This window comes from Cavia porcellus, unplaced genomic scaffold (assembly GCF_034190915.1).
Source record: "Cavia porcellus strain 051 isolate PalLab524CR breed Dunkin Hartley unplaced genomic scaffold, mCavPor4.1 scaffold_3, whole genome shotgun sequence".
NCBI classification, from domain to species: domain Eukaryota; kingdom Metazoa; phylum Chordata; class Mammalia; order Rodentia; family Caviidae; genus Cavia; species Cavia porcellus.
The window spans coordinates 89,285,618-89,308,837 of NW_026947486.1; the positions used below are offsets into that span (position 1 = coordinate 89,285,618).

The following is a 23,220-nucleotide window of genomic DNA, read 5'->3' on the forward strand; positions in this document are numbered from 1 at the left end:
CCTGGTACCAATAAAAAGGAAAAAGACAAAAAAAAAAAAAAAAAAAAAAAAAAAAAAAACAGATCACACAGTAAAAGGATGGGCTCCTTGTCTCTGAGCTCTTGCAGCTGCAGCCCTCCTGACACAGGAAGCTAAAAAGTTTACATTAGGGCAATCGATTACAGTACACTCACCTCATCACCTATGTGAGCTTATCACACATAAGGTTCTCCCTGCCCTAATGACCCTTCTTGCCTTCAACAGGTACACTTAGCTCTCTCTCAAGACCCTTGCATCTCTAATGCAACTAGTGGTCCTCTTAATGTATCAGCCTCACTTCCCACCTCAGAGGGCCATCCTCATCATGACTGTATTGAATTCCTACAGATGACTCCCACCGTTTTCCCTCACATCAGTAGCACACCTCTCTCTTTAGCCTTTGACACATGGTTCATAGATGGCAGTTCAATAAACACAGACAACCAAAAGAAGGCAGGATACGCAATTAACCAGTCAAAAGTTATAGAGGCAAATCCACTGCCACCTGGCACCTTGTCGCAGAGGGCAGAACTTATTGCTCTTAAAAGGGCTCTTACACTAGCAAAGGACAAGATTATAAATATATACACTGACTCAAAGTATACATTTAGCATTTTGCCTGCTCATTCCTCTATCTGGCAAGAATGGGGTTTTATTACCACTCAGGGAACCCCCATCATTAATGCTACCCTTATCCTTAAACTTCTAGAGACAGCCCAACTTCCAAAGCAGGCAGCATTTATTCATTGTAGAGGACACCAAAACTCTACAGATCTTATTGCTCAAGGCAATGCCTTTGCAGACTCACAAGCCAAGTTAGCTGCACAAAGGCCCTGCCCTTCTCATCTTCTCCCATTAGTCCCAAACAATCTACCTCAACCTAATTATTCACCAGAGCAGTTACAGCTACTTCATAAACCAGGTTACACACAAAACACGCAGGGATGGATTTTTCAGTGATCTAAACTTGTTTTCCCACATTAACAGGGCTTAGACATCATCACTGACTTACACAACGGTTTTCATATAGGATCACAGGTCCTATACAAACTCTTAGCCCCAAAGTCACACACCCTTCTCTTAAAGCTATCATTCTTAAGATTACTCACAATTGTTATCTCTGTGCTAGGACCTCTGCTCAGGGACGTATTGCACTCCCTTCCTTTCCTACCCATTACTTTCAAGGACACACCCCTGATCAGGACTGGCAAATAGATTTTATACACATGCTCCACCACAAAACTCTCAAATATCTTCCCACCTTTGTTTGTACCCTTTCAGGATGGATAGAAGCATTTCCCACAACCAGTTACCAAAGTCATATTACAAGAAATCATTCCAAGGTTTGGTCTACCTCAGAGTATTCAGTCAGATAATGGTCCCGCCTTTATTTCTCAGATCACCCAACAGCTATCCTCAAGCTTACAGATCAACTGGCACCTACCCATCCCATACCATTCACAATCACAGGGAAAGTAGAAAAGGCAAATGCCCTCATAAAGACACACCTTAAAAAACTCACTTTAGAACTACACCAACTTGTTGGGAGCCGCAGCCCCGAGCCCGGTCGCCTCACTTGGTGGACGTGAGGCCTGTAGTAAAGAGTAAAGCCTGAGGTAGATTACCCCTCCCATCGAGCACGTTAGTTTCCTGCTTACCGCGTAAGCAACCCGCTCAACAATATAGTCTGCCTGGCAACTGATGATGTTAGCCAATCAGCTTGCCTTGCTTACTTTAACATGATTGGACACTGTATCCGTATATATACTGGTGCCACCCCTGGGGGGGAAGAAGAAGCCCGGAAGGAGCCGCGGAGAGCGGACCGGTAGAGGCTTCGGAGCGAAGCCCAAAAGGAGCCGCGGGGAGCGGACCAGAAGAGGCTTCGGCTGGGAGCGATCCCAGGGCAGGCTGTACGGAGAAGAAAAATAAAAGAAAAGGTTGTCCACTGCCAGACTTTGTCGTGTGTCCTTCCTGCCGGCCGGGAGCGGACATCGACATTTGGAGGCCCGCACGGGGACTGATCACCCCCGAGACGTGACAGCGGACAACGCTCCAGTACAGAGCTGCGAGACAGGTGAGTTGGGGATAAGCCTGGGCTCTGGGTGGCGCGCACCTACAGGGCTTTTAGACTCCCCTCAGGCTCACGCGTAAGTGGCGGATTCCTTGGGCCTCACTCGGTGAGTAACATATTAAAAGATGGGAAACATGCTAGGTAGCAACACTAAGAGCGAGGGTGGTTGTGGAGAAAGCTCTCAAGAGCTTACAAAAGTACGCAGGGTATTTGAGCAGGCCCAGTCAGGGAGCTCCCGAGAGGGGCCCGTCAAGGGGAACAAAGATGCTAAGGAGAAGGATGGGGCTCTAGCCTCGGAGTCGTCTGACTCCGAGGACGAGGGAAAGTTGAATGGCAAGGAGGCCAAAGAGACCAGCTGTCAGGAGCCTAAGTCGCTCGATAAGGAGTCGCAGGGTTCTTTCCCAGTAATTCAGGGTACCACAGAGCCATTTGTTGACTTTGTGGCCCGAATGCAAGATGCTGCCGATAAGATATTTTCTGATCCGGGAGTGGCTCGACCGCTGGTAAGGCAGCTGATTTTTGAGCAATGTACAAAGGAGTGCAAGGCAGCGATAGCTCCTCATAAGAACAAGGACCTCAACGCCTGGATTAGGATATGTAGAGAGATAGGGGGGCCGCTCTCCAACTCGGGAGTGGCTGCTCTCCTGGCCGCGGCTGTACAGCAGAGGGGACCTCGCGGGTTAGAAGGGGAATGTAAGGCTAAAGGGTGTTTTGCCTGCGGGGAGCCAGGACACATTAAACGTCATTGCCCAAACAATGCAGATGCTAGGCCTCGTCCTAGGAATGAAGAACCATATGTTTGTGGGCGATGCAAGAGGGGATCACACAAAGCTGAGGAGTGTAGGTCGGTCTTTGATGCTCAGGGCAACCGTATTTGTGGACGAGATGCTAGAGGGCCAAAAAACGGCCAGAGGGGGCCCCCTTCACAGGCGGGCCCCCGCCCCAGAGACAGGACAGCTCAGGATGGCAGCCTTCAACAAGGGCCACCCCTGGGTCAGCAGGTGTGGACCTCAGTGTCGCCTCCAGACTTATATTAGTGCCTGATATGGGTGTTCAAGTGGTTGAAACCACCTTTAAGGGACCGTTACCCGAAAATTCCGTGGGTCTGGTGATCGGGAGATCCTCCACGGCCCTTCGGGGTCTCACAGTAGTCCCGGGGGTCATAGACTCAGACTACACAGGACACATTAAAATTATGGTTCAATCTCTTGTGGGTACTATGGTAATCAATAAAGGAGACAAGATAGCGCAGCTCTTGCTGCTCCCCAGTCTCCACAAGAGATTTCCCTCAAAGCAGAAAATTAGAGGAAGTCAAGGTTTCGGTTCCTCAGGGGAAGTCTTCGAGGGACTCCATATAATACTTGATAAAAGGCCCATGCTCTCACTTAAGGTCAATGGCAAGAATATAACAGGGCTCCTAGACACAGGAGCTGACCGTTCCATTATCTCTAGAAAGGATTGGCCCTCCAACTGGCCCACCAACACTGCAGATAACACGCTGCAGGGCCTGGGGATGGTGTCAGCTCCTCAGGTTAGTGCTTCAACCCTGCTCTGGTGTGATGAGGAGGGTCATCAGGGCCATTTCCAACCATTTGTGTTGCAGTTGCCAGTGTCTCTATGGGGAAGGGACATCCTCACTCAGATGGATGTCACGCTTACGTCAAACTGCTCCCCCCAGGCTAAGGATATACTCAGGAACCAGGGATATACCCCCGGCAAAGGCTTGGGCAATGCCCTACAGGGTTGGACATCCCCAATACCAGTAGAGAACAAAAAAGGTAGGCAAGGGCTGGGTTTTTCTTAGGGGCCGCTGAAGAAGCTCTCCTACCCACTTCGATCAAAATCACCTGGAGGTCAAATGATCCGGTTTGGGTACCTCAGTGGCCCCTGCCTAAGGAGAAGCTATTAGCCTTGTCAGAAATAGTCAGTACACAACTTAGATTAGGACACATTAAGCCGTCAACCTCCCCATGGAACACCCCCATTTTTATAATTAAGAAAAAGTCTGGCAAGTGGAGGCTGCTCCATGATCTAAGGGCGGTCAACGCGCAGATGCAGTCCCTGGGGGCGGTCCAGAGGGGGCTGCCAGCTCTCTCAGCCATCCCTCAGTCCTGGCCAGTTTATGTTATAGATCTTAGAGACTGTTTCTTCTCAATCCCCCTGCATCCAGAGGACACTCATAGGTTCGCCTTTACTTTACCCACCATTAATCAAGAAAGCCCTGATCTCAGATACGAGTGGATAACGCTGCCCCAAGGTATGGCCAACAGTCCCACTATGTGTCAGATTTACCTTGATTCCCTACTGGCCCCCCTACGGAAATCCTTTCCCAAGATAAGATGTGTGCATTACATGGACAACCTTTTGCTCAGCGGCAGGGACCCAGACATGCTAAATAATATGCTCGGCCAGTTGGTCGAGGCCCTGAGACAAGCTAATCTGCATGTTGCCCCCGACAAGATTCAGGGAGGAAAAATGGTGACCTACTTAGGCGCGAAAATCTCCCCTATGCTAGTCTCTCCACAGAAGGTCACCATTAGGACGGATGGCGTTAGGACCCTAAATGACATGCAAAAGCTATTGGGAGACATTAATTGGATTAGGCCATATTTACATATACCAAATTCAGATCTCAAACCCCTGTTCGACCTTCTAAAGGGAGACCCAGATATAACCTCCCACAGGAGGCTCACTCCTGAGGCAAGAGCTGCCTTACAGAGAGTGGAAAAAGCCTTAGGTGGGGCTACCTTACACAGAATTGAACCAGGGCGACCCTTTGATGTCTGTTTGCTACAGACTAGTCTACAGCCCACAGCGGTGATTTGGCAGAAAGGACCATTACTGTGGATACACCCTAAGGTCTCACCTGCAAAAGTCATGGAGCATTACCCGGAGGCAGTCGCTTCATTGGCCCTTGAAGCGCATGATAGAGCTGTCCAACATTTTGGCTCAGGACCACAAGCCATCCGAGTACCCTATACCGCCAGCCAGATCAAGACCCTGGCTGCCTGCATAGATATGCCATTCTGAGATGTGTTTTCCATGGGGATATAAACAATCAATACCCTAAAGACCCTATCTTGTCATTTGTCACTCAGCACCCTATAATTTTTCCAAAGGTTACTGCCTCTGAGCCATTAGTCCCAGCAACTACAATATACACAGATGGCTCCAAGACGGGGATAGGCGCCTATGTGATCCTAGGCAAGCCCCCGGTTACCATACAATTTAAACCTGATCAGCCTCAGGTGGTAGAACTACAGATCGTTAAAATGATTCTTGAACGGTTCTCAGAAGCCATTAATATTGTCTCCGATTCTAGGTATGTGGTCAATGCTATGCAAGTGCTTGAGACTGCCGGTTTAATTAGATCCACTTCCACAGTGGCTGGGCTGTTCCTGTCTATCCAGACATTGCTTCAGAACAGACACCATAAGGTCTTCACCACCCACATAAGAGCACATACATCCCTGCCGGGGCCCATGGCACAGGGGAATGCGGCTGCTGATACTGCCACTCGCCCATTATGGATTTTTACCTTACTAACACCAATCGAGCGAGCCCGTGCCTTCCATGATAAGTTTCATGTCAATGCCAGGACACTAGCAAACCATTTCCATGTTTCCAGAGCAGATGCACGAGATATCGTGCGACTATGTGGCTCCTGTGCCACATACAAACCTGCCATACCGATGGGAGTAAACCCTCGAGGTTTGATCCCTGGTGATGTTTGGCAGATGGACATCACACATATACAGGAGTTTGGGACTCTTAAATATGTTCATGTTTCCACAGACACCTGTTCTCACGTCATATTCGCAACAGCAGAAACAGGTGAAAAAGTGTCTAATGTGATCAATCATTGCCTGGCGGCTTGGGCCGCATGGGGCAAACCAAAAATATTAAAAACTGATAATGGACCAGCCTATATAGGCAAAGCCTTCAATGAGTTCTGCAAAATGATGGAGGTTCAATTAAAACATGGTATCCCATACAATCCCCAAGGTCAAGGAATCATTGAGAGGGCTCATAGAAGCCTCAAAGAAATTTTACAAAAACAAAAAGGGGGAGTAGGCCAAGGCCTGGCCCCAAAGGCACGATTATCCATGGCACTATTCACACACAATTTTTTAAATTTAAATAATGATAATTGCTCCCCAGCCGTGGAGCACTGCAACCCTTCCCCCAACCATAAAGGGTGGGTGAAGTGGAAAGATGTCCTGACAGGACAATGGATGGGCCCGGATCCAGTGGTCAGCTGGAACCGAGGCGCGGTTTGTGTTTTCCCACAGGAATCGGGACGAGAACCACTGTGGGTACCGGAGAGACTGACACGGGCGACAAAGCCCTCGACTGAAGATCAGACCTGCCCTACCGGAGATCCATCACAGACCAACCAACAAGATGAATAGAAATAGCGATAGCCCGAAATGGACAAGAAGATCCTCAGGCATATGCATGGCTCGCTCGCCTAGCCTACGACCGAGTCTAGGGGTGGTGAGCTTCCCACACTCCTCCTCTAAAAAATTATGACATAGCAGGGTAGGAGAGTCAATGACGGGTAAGAGCGTACTCCCCCGGTGCGACTCAACCTAAGCCAGGCCCTACCCCATCCTGCACGTAAGCCGCTGGACTGTTAGATGCTGCCCAGGTCTAAATTTCTCTCCGAGGGGATTTCTTTACGGAGAGGAAATGAGTGCAAGCTTGTGTGCATCCAGGTTCCGTCCAGTTTGTGCCTGGCCCTAGAAAAAGGACGAGGGCCTCAGGGCCTTGGCAGACCATGGGACGGCCGACCAGGGTCTAAGCCAAGGACCTACGGTGGGCCTACACATAGGGCATAAGCCTCTGCACCCAGTCCAGGAAGGGCTACGATGCGCACATTCATAACAAAATAAAAAAGGGGGAGATGTTGGGAGCCGCAGCCCCGAGCCCGGTCGCCTCACTTGGCGGACGTGAGGCCTGTAGTAAAGAGTAAAGCCTGAGGTAGATTACCCCTCCCATCGAGCACGTTAGTTTCCTGCTTACCGCGTAAGCAACCCGCTCAACAATATAGTCTGCCTGGCAACTGATGATGTTAGCCAATCAGCTTGCCTTGCTTACTTTAACATGATTGGACACTGTATCCGTATATATACTGGTGCCACCCCTGGGGGGGAAGAAGAAGCCCGGAAGGAGCCGCGGAGAGCGGACCAGAAGAGGCTTCGGCTGGGAGCGATCCCAGGGCAGGCTGTACAGAGAAGAAAAATAAAAGAAAAGGTTGTCCACTGCCAGACTTTGTCGTGTGTCCTTCCTGCCGGCCGGGAGCGGACATCGACACCAACTTTGGCCTCAACTTTTGCCCTTAGCCAAGCTCAGTTCTTTTGAACTTATGTACAGCAAGCCATTCTTACTCCACAATCTTCCTACTCCCCAAAATTTCCCTCCCCTTGCTGACTGTGTCCTAGTCCTCTCCTTCCTCCTACACTTGTGACAACATGCTGATCTCTGCCTTCCAAAACCCTCTGGAGAAGCCAAACCAGATGCTCCCATATCCCCAGGAGATCTAATTTATCTCAAATATTCTAAATCCACAAGACTACAACCAAGGTGGAGTGGCCCCTATCTGGTCTACCTGGATACCCCTATAGTGGTCAAAGTTGCTGGACTCCCATCCTGGTTTCACAACACTCAGGCTAAAAGGTGCCCTCCCGGCCCTAAATCTGATCATTCTGATGGGTCATCTCATCTTCTGTTGCCCACCTGTCTCCGTTTCATGAAGGCCTCGCAGCCACAGTTAACAGGCTAAGTCATGTTTTGTTATCCACTTTGATTCCTAATTTCTTATATTCTATTAATGATAATTTTTACAGCAGGACTCTTGACAGTCTTTCCTAAAGACTCCCACATCATGCATAAGATAATCTTCATAATGTTCTATGGGATGACTGTTGCAGTTCTTTCTACCCTCAGCTGTCTGGTTAAACATGACATCCCTGAAAGCCTAAGCCCTTACGTTTCCTATACTGGTACAGCCACCACCTTCCCTGCTCCCCCTATTTTTTCCAGTTCACCTCCTGGACTGGAGACAAGTTTTATACACCTACCCTCTTAACTTTTATGCTTTCACATGAGGGAGGTAATCACCTCTCATAAATTCACTCCTCCTAACTTCACACTTATTTTTCAGAATTCTACCTCACCATGACAATGATCCTACCTCAACATTGTCCTGATATAATGATATGTCTAAATCAAAGACACCTTTCCTTCTACCTCACCTGGGTCCCTAAATATGACAGTGCCATGTCTCCTCATAACATCTTGTCTCTTTGTTTTTCCAGTCTAACATATGTACATTCACCAGTGAAGTTGTCCTGGCTAAAACACTTGGCACCAGCGTCTACCTGGGAATCAACCATCAGTCCCCTAGACTCCAGTACAGCACCCCCTGACAGCAGGAATTAGTCAAAGAGAGAAATCTTCACTCCTTTTCATAATAATCATAAGACGGGATATGAAAGGGTTTCGGCACAGACAAGACACTGTAGCTGGTGAAACCTTAAAGGCAGAACCAAGGGACTCCTATCTCCCCCACTCCTAGGAATTTACCTGTGACTCCATCTTCGCCACCCTCTAGGAATTTACCTATGGTGCCAAACTAGGACCAATGGGTTACCCATGCATCACTGGTGTCCCTTTAGGTTCCACTCCAAACCGAGGCTATTTACATACCCCCATGCCACATGTCTGCCAGAGAGAAAGCCAGACTCCAGCGGTCAGGGGTGTTGGTTTTCTCTCTCCATGTTCTCAAAATAAAGGCCTCTTTTGTTTTATACTTCTCATCTTTTGGATATAATCTTATCAGGGACTAGGACAAAGACAAAACAAAAAAAATCTATGAGAAAAAAGTATGCATATATGTATTTATTTTGCTAGGATAATCTGCTACAAATTTGAGGACCCATTTTAAGATTCTTTAAATTTTTTGACTCTTCTATCTCATCACTTTTGTGCTCAATTCTTCTCTATTAATAAACATCTACCTTTCATTACTCTTTTCATATTCCTATTTGTATAGACCATCCCTCATTCAATTTATTACTTCATTTTTCTGAAAATCAGAAATAAAAGCAATATCTGCCTATATAGTTGGAAAGTTTCCATTTTAAATTCTCAATTTTAAAGAACCTATTCATCAAAGTAGACCAAAATAAGTCAACTCTGTTTCGGTCTTTCTTTATTCCTTTGTGTTTTATGGAAATCTTCAATTATATCCTTATTGATATTTATCTCTGGCTATTTCACTTTAATCATCAAATTTCCTTTTTACCTCTTACTTCCTCTTTTTACCTCTTACTTCACATTTGCATATTGGCCCCACTCTATTTTTCTTAAGATTTTTTTCTATTCTAACCAAGGCTCCTTATTTTGACCAATTATTACTGTATATTAGTTTTCTACTACTCATAGAAAATTATGATAAAGAGCTGTTTAAAATGTAAGCTTGTTATCTATTATCTTACAGCTTTTATGTCTACAGGTCTACTCATGAATTGGCTAGATCCACTACTTGATTTAAATTGGTATTGTCCATGGCTAGGGTATAGTCTAGGTTCCTTTTCTAAGTTCATATGCTTGTAGCAAGACTTTGTTTTTTTGGGTTTTTTTTTTGTTTGTTTGTTTGTTTTTCTCTAATGCTCATAAAAATTGTGAACTTTCTAATTAGACTCTTTTAACATTCCACCTTCTTTAAAAAGCCCCTCTAAAATATCAGGGCTACCAAAATTCACATTCACTTGTTTGCCTCAAAGTTATTTTAGTATCCTAAACAAGACCGTAATATCTAATTTAATTGACAAGATTCACATAAATTCAACTGAAGAAATTATATATTCAACTGAACAAATTATGGATTATACAGACTTGTTGACAGGACGTTCAAAGGCATTTAAAATTCTGATTACACTATATGCCCAGTTTATGGATAAGTCCTTTTCCAGGAGAAAGTTTCTAAGTCAGATTCACTCATATGTCAGACAAAATGAATCGTATATTCCTTTGACACAAATATCCAATGTAAAGCACAGAAAACACAAATACAAAAAAAAAACTATAAATACATTATTTTTATTCTTGCAGTAAGCACACAGCTACACAACTGCTACAATGTTGAGTACACATGTAATATTTTAGAAATTTGCTCACATTATGAACATTATGAATATTCATAATGTGAGGTTCATTTTTATCTGTGAAAGTTCAAAATTTGAATGTTCCTAAGTAGGGGCCTTACAATAATGATACAGGGGAAGAAAAATTCCAAGCTACTGTATGTCTGGTATGAGTTCCTGTTGTCTAAAATCAAAGGATGAATTTTATGAATAAAGGAAGTTAAGGATGAAATATATTTATTGAGAGAAAGAAAGAGAGAGAGAGAGAGAGAGAGAGAGAGAGAGAGAGAGACAGTCAGACAGACAGAGGGACAGACAGACAGACAGACAGAAGGGGTCCCGAAAAGATTGCCAAAGACTCTGTTTCTTCTAGGGATTTTTACAGAATAAAACCAAGAGGTAAGAAAGTCCAAAGTGGGGAAAATAAGGACACTTGCAAGGTAAGAATAGATGGGATACCACTATCGTCAACCAATAAGATTAATTGCTCAGGTAAAATTGCTTAAATCAGGGACAAATGGGCAAGAGAGTCATTTAGCAAACAAGCATGCTTAAAGAACAGTGACTCTTCCAATAGGAGGTTGAAATGGTGAGGCCTGGCATCTTCAGCGTGATAGAGAACTATTTAGAATAGCAGTATTTAGGCTGTGGGTGCATTTTTTCTTTAGTCTTAAGGCCTGGCACACAGCAGGAGGCGTCTGTCTTCCCCAGAGTTGCAAGGTATGGGGGCTTCTGCTATGGCTCCTTCAGGAACCTAGCCCTGTCTCACTGCCTAAAATACTTCTGTCTAACTCAGTTACCAGTAGCAGTAACACAAATTGCTTCAGGTAATTTCCATAGTACTGTATGTCCCTAGATTGTGAAAGAGTCCCATGCTGGGAAAATTGTCCATAAATCAGATTCATTTGTAATCTGACAAATTGAGTCTTATACAATACACCTGTTAAATTTTGCAACTCACATGTTCCTAAATTAGGGACTACAATAGCTAGAGGGGAGTTCATAGGTCTCTCATATTTAATCCTTTTCTGACTACCTACTTACTACACATGTACTCCCAAGTAGGATATCAAAACTAGGCAGACGAGGTCCCCACAAATTAGTCTACCATACACAAGTGTGGAACTTTGCTAATCTTATCTGAGGGATTTCCCCATCAACATTAGTAAAAACCTTCTCCAAATTGCATATGACTCAATGACAGGAATACATAATTTGTGTCTAGACAGTGTAGAGATTATATCAAGATTTATTTAGCTCCCCCCTAATAGACTTTTGTTTTAAGGGTGAATAAGTTTCACATGACAGAACATAGCAAGCAATGGGAATGGTATTAGTATTGTGGTTTGTTAGAACAAAAAGGAAAGCTCTCACTATTGAGAAGCATTCCAAATAAAGGATACCAAAGAAGCATCTAAATTTACAATATTAAGTACTGCTCATTAAAATGGGTAGAAGACATGCAAAAATGCAGACATTTCTCTGCTCTCCAGGCTTTTTGTCCATCACTCTTGTCTTTTGCACTTTAATTTATCTCAAGGCTTATTTTACCTTGTCTTTATTTGTTGTTTCTTTGGTCTTTTTGAGACAGGATCTTGCTATGCCGTTCAGGCTGTCACTGAGCTCACTTTGAAGCCCAGCCTGGTCTTGAAATTGTATCATCTTTCTGCCTCAGCTTCCCAGTGCTGGAATTACAGATGTTTACCACCCTGACTGGTTTGCCTTTCTTTAGTTTATTCATTTTCTTTAGTTTGGTTAGGCTCTGCTCTTTGTCTCTATCTTTTGGTCCCAAAAATGAAATGCTTGAAATTCCTACAAGTTTGACTTTGTGTTCATTAATTTTGCAATTCCAGATTTCATCCATATTAATTTATTGACTTGAATTTTATATAAAATGAATAAGCTTGTTTGTTTGATTTTGTATATTTTTTGGAGAGAGACTGCATTTTCTCATGATTGCATTCTGTTTCTCAATCTTTCATTTGGTAGTGGCCTTTAAAAAGAGAGTATTTAAATTACATATGATTTATTCTGCATGAATATTGGAAGTTCCTTCAGTAACCTTCATATTTATATCCAAAATAAATGAGTTTTTAATTGCTCTAATTTTTGAATTAAGCATCTAAGTTGATAATAAGGTTTACTCCATGAAAATTTTTCTATTATACATTATTAACCCATGATATTAGACAGCAGGTGTAATTATAAATCACTTAAGTTCACAAATTGATCTGGCTTACTCTACTTTAGCTCAAATGACCAGACATTTCTTTGGCTTAGAAAAATTATTTTTTTTATAATATTATTTTCGCTAGAGATAATAAATTGGTTTTTGTGAGATTCTCATTAGGAAAGCTATGAAACATAGTCTACATATATATTTGTGAATTTTTGACTTGAGAACAGCTTTAACAATGTCACTAATAAGCAAAATTCAGGGCAGTCAATAAAGATATTTCTATAAAAAGGAGCGGCAAAAGCATTTTAATGTGGCTTTTTGAGACATTCCATTGTTCCAGGAAAGATAATAAACAACTAATCTTTACTGAACTGGTAAATAGTGCAGTTGATTCACATATATTATTTCAAAACCTTACAACCACTTTGTAAATCTAGCATTAGTGTTCTAGTTTTATTTATTAATTTAGTTGGTGTTTTTTTTTTTTTTTTTCTGACAATTTTTCACTACATAGTTCAGGTTGGCCTTGATCTTACTATGAGCCCAGGCTATTTTCAGATTAGCAGCAATGCTCCTGCCTTACTCTCATGAGTGTTGGGACTACAGGAATGCAGCAACACTCTTGGCTTTAATTCTCCAGTTTAAAAAAAAAAGACATAAATTAATCTTATTGTCATGTGTGTAGAAAGTACTAATGGTAAATTCAAATGTGGGAAAATTTTATCTGCAAGTCTTTTCTTCATTCCAATGCATACATAATATCCAGAAATCCTTTTTAGCTTACAACCACACAAATGATCCATATTTGGTAAAGGATAATTCTTATTCTATTTTTTTTTTAATACACTCACTAGAGAAATGTGAAGGAGACTGAGCTACAATCTGCTTCCTCCTGGGGAAATACCATCCAAATTTTATTACTACTGTACCTTAATTTCTCACCATTGTTCACTACCAATTATTAATTTTCTAACTCTCAGATAAAAATATTCTTTAATACAGGTTTCTTTTGCAGAGTCAGATTTTATATTCTTTCATCTCCTCAGAGTGAAACCAAATATGTATGGAGGAGAAATTCTCTAAACACAAAACTACTCACTGAAGGAATTTTCACCTTTAGCTATATTTTTTGTGCAGTATTACTTCACTTTTATTTTGCCAGTTTAGTTTGCTTCATTGCAAAGTCAACAGAAAAAAAATAGATTAAGAAAGAATTTCTTCAGTATTACAGAAGATCCACAGATAGATTTCTGATTAACCAGATACTCTTTCAGCATTTCATAGTGTATCCTGTAAGAAAATTTCTGTGTAATGAAATTTTAATTTACATATGCACCAATTTCTCAACAAAAGCTCTGTAAATAAACTTTATATAAAATCTTTTCAGTTTAAACAAATCTGAATAGTTCTTAGGAGGCAGAGTTACTCATATTTGCAACTGTTAAAATGACAATTATCACATTCTTTCACATTTTTCAGTGTCCCCAAGAAACTTAGAAGAACCCATTCTGTATATAATTGAAGCTGTAATAAATATATACTATTCCTTTTTTTCTTAACTATTCCACTTTACACTTCCATAATTTTCTGCAACGTTTTTATTCACTTTTTTAATTTTTAAAAATTTAAGTATTATAATTAATCTGCTATGCTTTTGATCAATTGATTGATTGATTTGGTATACTTCAACTCTTCCCTTTTAGAAGGTAACATTTTGTGATTGAATAACTTCATACATTATCAAGAAGATCAAAGATATTTTCTGTTGGTTATTCTACTTTGCTTGAGAAGTGGTGATGGAAGGCCATCATAACATAGCTAAATTTATACAAAATCAGAAAACTTTTATAAAGCAAACTGATTTAATTATTTCTTGATTATTCAGGAATTGTAATTGAGGCTAGTGTTAACTGTGGAGGGCCTCTTTTCTTTAATGTCAGCCCAAAAACAATGAGGTGTAGAACCTAAAGGATATACATTGATACTGACACATAAGAAAAGATTCTGGAAATTAAATAAGTTAGCGGTAGGGAAAATTTCTATGTTATTTTCTGATATTCAAGGTAAATATACTGAATACATTATATAACAATTTTTTAAAAGATTTTTCTTCATATAGAATAGGACTCAATATATTTGGGGAAAATGTCTGAGTATCCATATGTACTTGTTTTGTTGCTACAAACAATTACACCAGGTCTATGGCATGAATATCTTCAGTTCTCTCACTGTGATCAATTGACTACTCATTAATTGAGCAAAAACTAAAGCGTGGACACTCTATATGGTCTTTGAGCTTTTTTGATCTTATAACTATGTCAAGGTCTCCAGTTATTCCAGCTGAAAGTATGGAAATTGTCTTGGATACTTTCTGTCTTTGGTGATACAATATAACCAACACACAAAGTTAAATAAAAAAAAAATTTTTTTAGCTCAAAGTTTGTGGAGGTTTTAATCCATTATCACCTAGCTCCCAGGCATGTGGCATGGTGCAGGGGCAAAACTTAAAAGTGGTAGAAGACAGCAAACGCATCAACACCCAAAGAATGGAGAGCAAACCTCCTTTTCCCCCTTATATTGTATGTAGGCTGTCCATTCTTGGATGGGTGTGGCACCCACATAATCTCTCAGCCCTCCTCTTGCACAACCTCAGTGAAGTTGTGAGAATGCTGATCTTCTGGCTGAGTCACTTAGTTTAATTTCTAAACAAGGAAAAACATAGAACAGTAAGTCCATGTCCTTTACACACTAAGGTGAAGACCTGTCAAGTTACTTAGTTAAGTTTCTAGACTTGTCAAGACGACACAAGGTATCAACCATTACAGAAATCCTATAATTCCAAATCTGAAAATTTACACAGAAAATTCTCATGGTATAAAATACAATTACGTTCAGTATATGCTATTTACATCCAATCACCAGATTGTAATCTGAGATACAAAATATAAGAAACAACTTTAAGATATTTCAAATTATCAATCTACAGACTCCAACTCAAACTTTCTGAATTTTAATGTTCAGTGGTTGTCGATGTCCGCTCCCGGCCGGCAGGAAGGACACACGACAAAGTCTGGCAGTGGACAACCTTTTTTTTTATTTTTCTTCTCCGTACAGCCTGCCCTGGGATCGCTCCCAGCCGAAGCCTCCTCTGGTCCGCTCCCCGCGGCTCCTTCCGGGCTTCGCTCCGAAGCCTCTATCGGTCCGCTCTCCGCGGCTCCTTCTGGGCTTCTACTTCCGGGCTTCTTCTTCCCCCCCAGGGGTGGCACCAGTATATATACGGATACAATGTCCAATCATGTTAAAGTAAGCAAGGCAAGCTGATTGGCTAACATCATCAGTTGCCAGGCAGACTATATTGTTAAGCGGGTTGCTTACGCGGTAAGCAGGAAACTAACGTGCTCGATGGGAGGGGTAATCTACCTCAGGCTTTGCTCTTTACCACAGGCCTCACGTCCGCCAAGTGAGGCGACCGGGCTCGGGGCTGCGGCTCCCAACAAGTGGTAGTTTCAAATATATGTACTTCTCAGCAAAGAACTAAAATAGATACTAGGAGTAAATTTGTGTTTCACAAAAGAGCAAAAATCATGTTTGAATTACTGACTAAAAGAGATACCACATTTCATTTTGAGCGTGTGTGACTTTTTTGGGGAGGGGGACAGGGAATTGAACTCATGACCTTGCGCTTACTAGGCAAGTGTTTGAGCCACTGACCTAACTAAACTCCCAGTCCCTGTGTGACTTTTTTTTTATAGAAGCATAGCAACAAGACTATACACATCTTAGAATGTGTGTATTCTTAACTGTATTGTAGGTAGGCTTTCCAGAATTAACTTCAGTTTGCATTCTCACTAATAGTATATCACACTTTCTATTATACTAAATCATTGCCAGCACTTAACTGCCAGATATATTTTAGTCCAGTTATTGTGTTAGAAAAGTTGTCACACCTTCAATTGTTTTATATTTTCTAGAACTGGGGCTGGGGATTTAGCTCAGTAGCTTAAGAACCTGCCTGGCAAGCACAAGGTCATTAGTTTGATCCCTATTACCAAAACAAAAAACCCTATATTTTCTAGATCTGGTTACACAATGTAAGAACACCTATTATGGGGGTATTGAATGTTTAGTAGACTTAAACTACAAAATTGTCTGACTTTAGGCATATTACTAGTGACATGTTGAGTGGTAGAATTCTATTTTCCAATTTATTGATTATTGGTTTCATTTTATTTCACTGATTAGGGGTATTTTGACTATATGTTTTTGTAAAAATATATTACTTACCGGGAATATATCTCAGGGGCATAGCACCTTCCTGGCAAGCAAGAGGTCGAGTTCAATTCCTGTTCAAAAGTAAAATAAAATACAAAACAAAATAAAAGTAAAATACATTACCAACACTTACTTTTTCAAATATTTTCGTAAAGTTTTGCTGTGGTTATGCTTATATGAGACAGATTGATTGAACTGAAAGTCACAAAGAGAATGAATGTCTGCTTTACAGTGCAATGCTGTGAGTGACATAGATGTGATCTTCTGTGCTATATCTGGTCACTGACTACTACCTCCATGTCACTGTTCCCCTAATATCCTTACTTGCAACCTTGAACTAAGCATGCCTTCCCAACCTGGTTTTATTTTTACTTGAAGACAGATAATGATGCTCTGAAACCATGAGTAAAATAAATTATCCCTCCTACAAATGTAGGTCTTGGATATTGTGTCTTAACAACAGAAAGTTGAATAATATACTAAATTAATGAAAATTGGTACCAAGCATAATGCGATTTCTATATTCATTCTTTATCATGCTGTTCAAAAGTCTTTAAAACACAGATTTGAAAGGAGGAGTTTGTAAAGGTTTGTGATGAGAATGAAAGATGTCCTTGAATATCATAAGCAATGTCTGATGAGTGACACTGATTGGAGATCTGAAGACAAGAATTCTGATGGGAATGCTGACAGTACAGCCAGATCCAGAGGTTACAATTAGGACCACGGACTCCATTAACTCAAGTTCTGATACTGTTGATGAATCTGAGATTAGAAGATGTAGACTAATTGATTTGACAGAGTAAATTTCAAGGCACTCCAATATACATGATGTTATATGCTTATTATTGGCTGCTTTAACTCTGATTTACAGTGAGAACTGGGAAAAAAAAAAGATCAGAGAAGAAAAATATTTTTTAAAAAACTTGAATTTTGGCTCATAAGGAGCTAAGTTTAAACTTGAGACCAAAGGAGGTGTAATTACTAAAAACTAATGTCATTAAGAAGAAACCAAGAACTCTGGAAAGGGATAAAAAGAAATATGTCATGAGATCATTTCAGAAATCAGCACGGTGCCACCTATGACTAGTTCAATAGTTCAAAAATATAAACCTTTCATTTTAGAAGAGAATGATTGGGATCTTTGGCCCAAAAAGATATTCTAGGGAATTTGTTACCTGAGATGTTTTCCCAATGGGCTCATCCCTCTAAGTTTTCATAGGCTGGTACTCTTATGGTCCAAAGTGTCAAGGCTATTGTAGGCAGACTTAGACCAATTTGTAAAGAAATGGAAATGAAGTTAATCAGTGAATATCCCAGAAAACTGGAGATGCTTGAAATATAAAACATTAGTTGAGAAAAACTGCAGGTTAAGTGTGAAGTGATAGAGGTGTTGACATCATACGCAATGCAAGTGGTTTTGGGTCAGAAAGGTTCCCAACCAGATTTCAAATGAAGGCCTAGAAGGTCAAACAACAAGCTCTAGAGAGACTAATGTGTAAAGAAATGGAAATGAAGTTAATCAGTGAATATCCCAGAAATTTGGAGATGCTTGAAATATAAAACATTAGCTGAGAAAAACTGCAGGTTAAGTGTGAAGTCAGCCCTGTAGAAAGTCTATGTGCATATGAAATAAATCAGACACACAATCTTAAATATCCCATGGTTGCTTGCACATGATAAATCCAAAACATAAACAAATATAGAGCCAAATAAAGCAATAGAAAACAGAAAGAGAGCTTTTTTGTAAGTGAAGGGGACCAACATAGGAGGCACTTGTGTTGGAGAGGAGGGTAAGGGCCTGGATAGAAGGGAAATGACATGTGTGGTTGTAGATAGGGTTTACCAGGGAAAATATTTAATAAAGAACATGTAACTTATAGGATTACTGTATAATATTTACCAATGCAGAAATGGTCAGGAGATTTGCCCATGCACTAGAGAAGCAAAGAATCCAGATGAGGGTGTGAATCCCACAGTTATTTCTTCTACTGGTCCAAATAAAGACTTAGATTCCATGAGAAGGACTTCATGAGTCTAGCTCAAGGCCTAGAGCCCACAACAATGTCTCATGAAATTCTGTATCAAGGATCTGCACTAGGCAGGTGATCCGGCCTGCAGATCAACAAGTTCAGAACTCCTGGAGGAGAAACGGGGATTAAACAAAAGACATGGGGGAGACAAAAAGAGACGAAGGCAAGTTGATGTTAACCCAATCAAGCCTCCGGTTTATTGAGAAAATAATCACACCTTTTATAGGCTAAGGGCGGGAGCTGGGACAGGAAGAGGTTAAACAGATGAATACAACAGGGTTACCATCACATCCGGATAAGTGACGTAAGCAGAAGAGGATTATGGTTAATGTAGGCAGACGCAGTGCCCATAGGAGAGAGAGAGAGAGACATCTAGGCAGCAATGCCTGTCACTCGGCTCCCTACATCTCCTCCCTTTTTATATTATTTAATTAAGAGTATGGCAGGCCCTGTGAGGACAGCGTCTGTCTTAGGTCAAGGACCTCATTGCATGAACCCAACCAGGCCTTACCCTTCATGGGCTTGCAGAACAGCAGTTGGTCCTGTGCCTGTCTTAGGTGGCCGTTGGAATTAACATGCATGTCCTAGTTGCCCGTCTCTGACTGCCTGTCCATTGCTCCAGGGCAGTCAGGCCGCATCATCATATGGGCCACTCGTGGGAATTCCTTCCCTGTAGGTTTGTTGATCTGCCATCTCCAGCTGATGATAGTGTACCTGAATGGGCTTTGCCATAAATGCGTCTATCCGGTTATTAATGAACATCATAATCCTCTGAAAAATACAAGACTCACAGAAATGAGAAACAATAGGTCAGCTAGGGGACCCAAAAGGGGGGCTAGGTAAGGGAAAAACTCCCCCCCCCAAAATCAAGGAGAAGGGGTTGACAGCCATTTGTTGGTGTCTCTGTATGAAGTCATTTTCCTGTGTCTTGGAGCATGCCTTGTATAACACTGGATGCAGTCTATTTGGCTGGCGTATGTTCCTCCAGACCGAGAAGAGCCTCTTCCGCAGTCATGGGGTTCCGTGCATGGCTGTCAGCAGTTGTAGTCTGTTTGGCAGGGGTCAAAATCCACCGTGGGTGTGGTGTGGCTCAAGAAGGCTGGTTAAGCAACATAAGGCTCCAGGGAGATGTGTCACCTGTAAGAGAACACAGGGGATTGTGCCTCAGGAAATAACATTATTTCTGGGTGTTACATGGGGTCTTTGAAGAACTGTCTATTTGCTTTACAAGGCATTCAGGTAGCCATCTAGCTTTTTATCTTGTTGAGAGTAAACACACACTGAACCTTGTCCCCAGATAAGGACTGGATCAGGGCCATTCCACACATTGGTTAGTGGGTCTCTCCATAAAACAGATGTAAACCGTGTTTGAGTCTGAGTATGCCAAAACCGAGATGCTGCGGAGCAGCCTGAAGCATCCAGGGTCAGAAAATTTAAAATAAAAAGAGCATGTGAAAGGACATTTCTAGGGGACCCCTGGGTGGGGTACCATGTCTCCCTTTTTATTTTATCTATGGTGAATTTAAGAGAACAATGTGTACGTTCAACAATGTCTTGTCCCTGAGGATTATAAGGTATACCTGTAGTGTGGAGGATATTAAGGCTTTTACAAAATTGAGCAAAGGAGGTGTTGGTATAGCCAGGGCCATTATCAGTCTTAAGCTGTTGAGGACATCCCAGAACTGAGAAGGCTGACAGCATATGGGCTATAATGTGTTTAGCAGCTTCTCCAGTCTGGAGAGTGGCAAAAATGAAGCCACTATAAGTGTCAATAATGACATGTACATATTTTAGATTGCCAAACTCATTGAAATGGGTAACATCCATTTGCCATAAGGCGTTAGGAATTAAACCTCTAGGGTTGACTCCTAGGTGTTGAACAGGTGAGTGGATAGCACAAGATGGGCAATTTTTTACAATTTGTCTGGCTTGTTCACGGGTAATTTTGTAGAAAAAGCTGAGGGTGTGAGCATTGAGGTGATGTAGCTGGTGGGCTTGTTGGGCCTCAGACACCTTGGAGTCCTGAGCCATAAAAACCTGTGCTCGTACAGCAACATCAGCCAAATGATTTCCTTGGGCAAGAGGCCCTGGGAGGTTGGAATGAGCTCGCAGATGACCGATAAAGAACTTATGACGGCGAAGCCGTATGAAGCATTGTAATTGTTTGAACAGATTTGTAGCTGGGGAAGCATGACATATAGTAGCAACAGTCTCTAATAATGGAACAGACTGAGCAAGATAAGCACTGTCAGTATACAAATTAAATGGTTGGTCAGAGTAAGCAGCAAAAGCTGCAAGAATAGCTTTTAACTCTGCTAATTGTGAAGAGGAAGTATCTGCCTGGAGGGTAGAAACATTGTCTTGAGATACATAAGCAGCCCTTCCAGAGGATGAGCCATCAGTGAATAAAACCAGGGCACCCGGAAGGGGTTGTGAAGCTGTGACTTTAGGGAATATAAATGAGTGACGATTAGCAAAGTCAACTAGCTTATTTGGAGGGTAATGATTGTCAATAGTCCCTGAATAGGAAGCTAAGGCAATAGGCCACACTTCAGTACTCTGAAGTAGCCAATCTATTTGGTCTTTTGTAAAAGGTTGAATGATAATGTCTGGTTCTTTGTCAAAGTAACATTTTTCCAGCTTTTTACCCTGGATTATTAGGTCTGAGACAGCTTGGAAATAAGGCAAAAGTGTTCTTTTTGGAGAGACTGGTAAATGGACCCACATGAGGGGAGCTTGTTGCCAGAACACTGTTGTAGGGCAAAGCTTTGTATTAAAAATGAGAAACTGTAAAGGCTCATTGTAGTCCATAAAGGAAACAGTTTGTTGAGCAATAGCCTCTTCTACTTTACTGAGCGCTCTCCTAGCATCAGGTGTAAGCTCTCGGGGGGAAGTTGGATCTATGTCTCCCCGAAGCAGCGCATAAAGGGGCTGTAAATCATGTTTAGTTAGTTTTAAAAATGGTATGAGCCAATTAATATCTCCCAATAGTTTTTGGAAGTCATGAAGTGTAAAGGAATAGAGAAAAAGCAATCTTTAAGATCTATGACAATTTTAAACAATCCTAAAGGAATGGCACTGAGTGAGGGGAGGCCAGGCTGTAGAGGCCCCATTAAGACCATTGTCTTATTTATCGCCCTAAGGTCTTGTAGCAGCCTCCACTTTCCTGACCTTTTTCGGATAACAAAGATAGGTGTGTTCCAAGGGGAATTACTAGGAACAATGTGGCCTGTATTTAACTGGTCCTGCATCAGCTGCGGTGCGGCTGCAAGCTTTTCAGAGTTAAGGTTGTTTTTAAAGGCTTATATGAATCCCCAATTGGCCATGGAGGCACAGGGAGTGGTGGGCTGCCATCCTGGGACCTGCTGATCACGTCAACAGGTGGAAGTGGTGGCAGATCACCATGTACAAGGACCTCTAACAGGCCATCATTCTCTGTATCTGAGAAATCAGTGGCTTCAGATTTTTCTGAGGACGGTTTTGAGGTAGATTTAAGGGAGTCGCGCAAGGCAGCCTCACCTAGTGCAACTGTCTCCTCAACCTGAGGGTCTGCATGCTTCTGGGCAAGCAGCTCAGAAATTAAATTCCAATATGTAAAGGTGGTCACAGGAACCTTTTTTGGACCGAAAACTCTATAATAATCTTTTAAAACATCTCTTACTGTATTCCACCTCTTGGTATCTATAGAACCCTCTAGGGCAAACCTTATGAATAAATTGAAAATACTGTAATAATTTTTTTTCAACCCTTATCTCTCTTGTCTTTAATGCCTTTATAAGGCCTCCGACGAACACTTCATGTTCGCTCAATACTTGACCCATGTCGGGAAAGGGAAATGGGGTTGCCGTTTACTCACCGTGACTCGGGCAGGACGTCGGGTAGTCGTCTGCGCAGGTCTCGGCACTTGATTTAATGTCCTGTTGTTTTAAGCTTTAATCCTTGATTTAGTTTACTCATTCCTCGGCCGAGGTCTCTGGTTCAATTTGTTTTCACTTTCAGTTTAAGCCGGCTGTCTCTTGAACGGCTCCCTCGTTAACTTCTCCGTGCCAGGAGCCCCACGTTGGGCGCCACTTGATCCGGCCTGCAGATCAACAAGTTCAGAACTCCTGGAGGAGAAACGGGGATTAAACAAAAGACATGGGGGAGACAAAAAGAGACGAAGGCAAGTTGATGTTAACCCAATCAAGCCTCCGGTTTATTGAGAAAATAATCACACCTTTTATAGGCTAAGGGCGGGAGCTGGGACAGGAAGAGGTTAAACAGATGAATACAACAGGGTTACCATCACATCCGGATAAGTGACGTAAGCAGAAGAGGATTATGGTTAATGTAGGCAGACGCAGTGCCCATAGGAGAGAGAGAGAGAGACATCTAGGCAACAATGCCTGTCACTCGGCTCCCTACAGGCAGGCCCAAAGGTCAGTGGTGAAAACCAGAAAGACTGTGTCAAAGGAATAAAAGATCCGTGCCAGCAGACTGGGGAAGCTTCAGTGGTGA

General features: G+C 42.1%; 1 long non-coding RNA gene across 1 annotated transcript; it reads right to left on the reverse strand.

The window, feature by feature from the left end:
- Positions 1-18,891: 18,891 nt before the first annotated feature.
- LOC134475502 (uncharacterized) lies at positions 18,892-22,677 on the reverse strand. The gene is made up of 2 exons (XR_010046645.1): positions 22,580-22,677; positions 18,892-19,860 (listed from the first exon to the last, which is right to left on the reverse strand). It is a non-coding gene; the product is annotated as an uncharacterized LOC134475502 (long non-coding RNA).
- Positions 22,678-23,220: the final 543 nt, after the last annotated feature.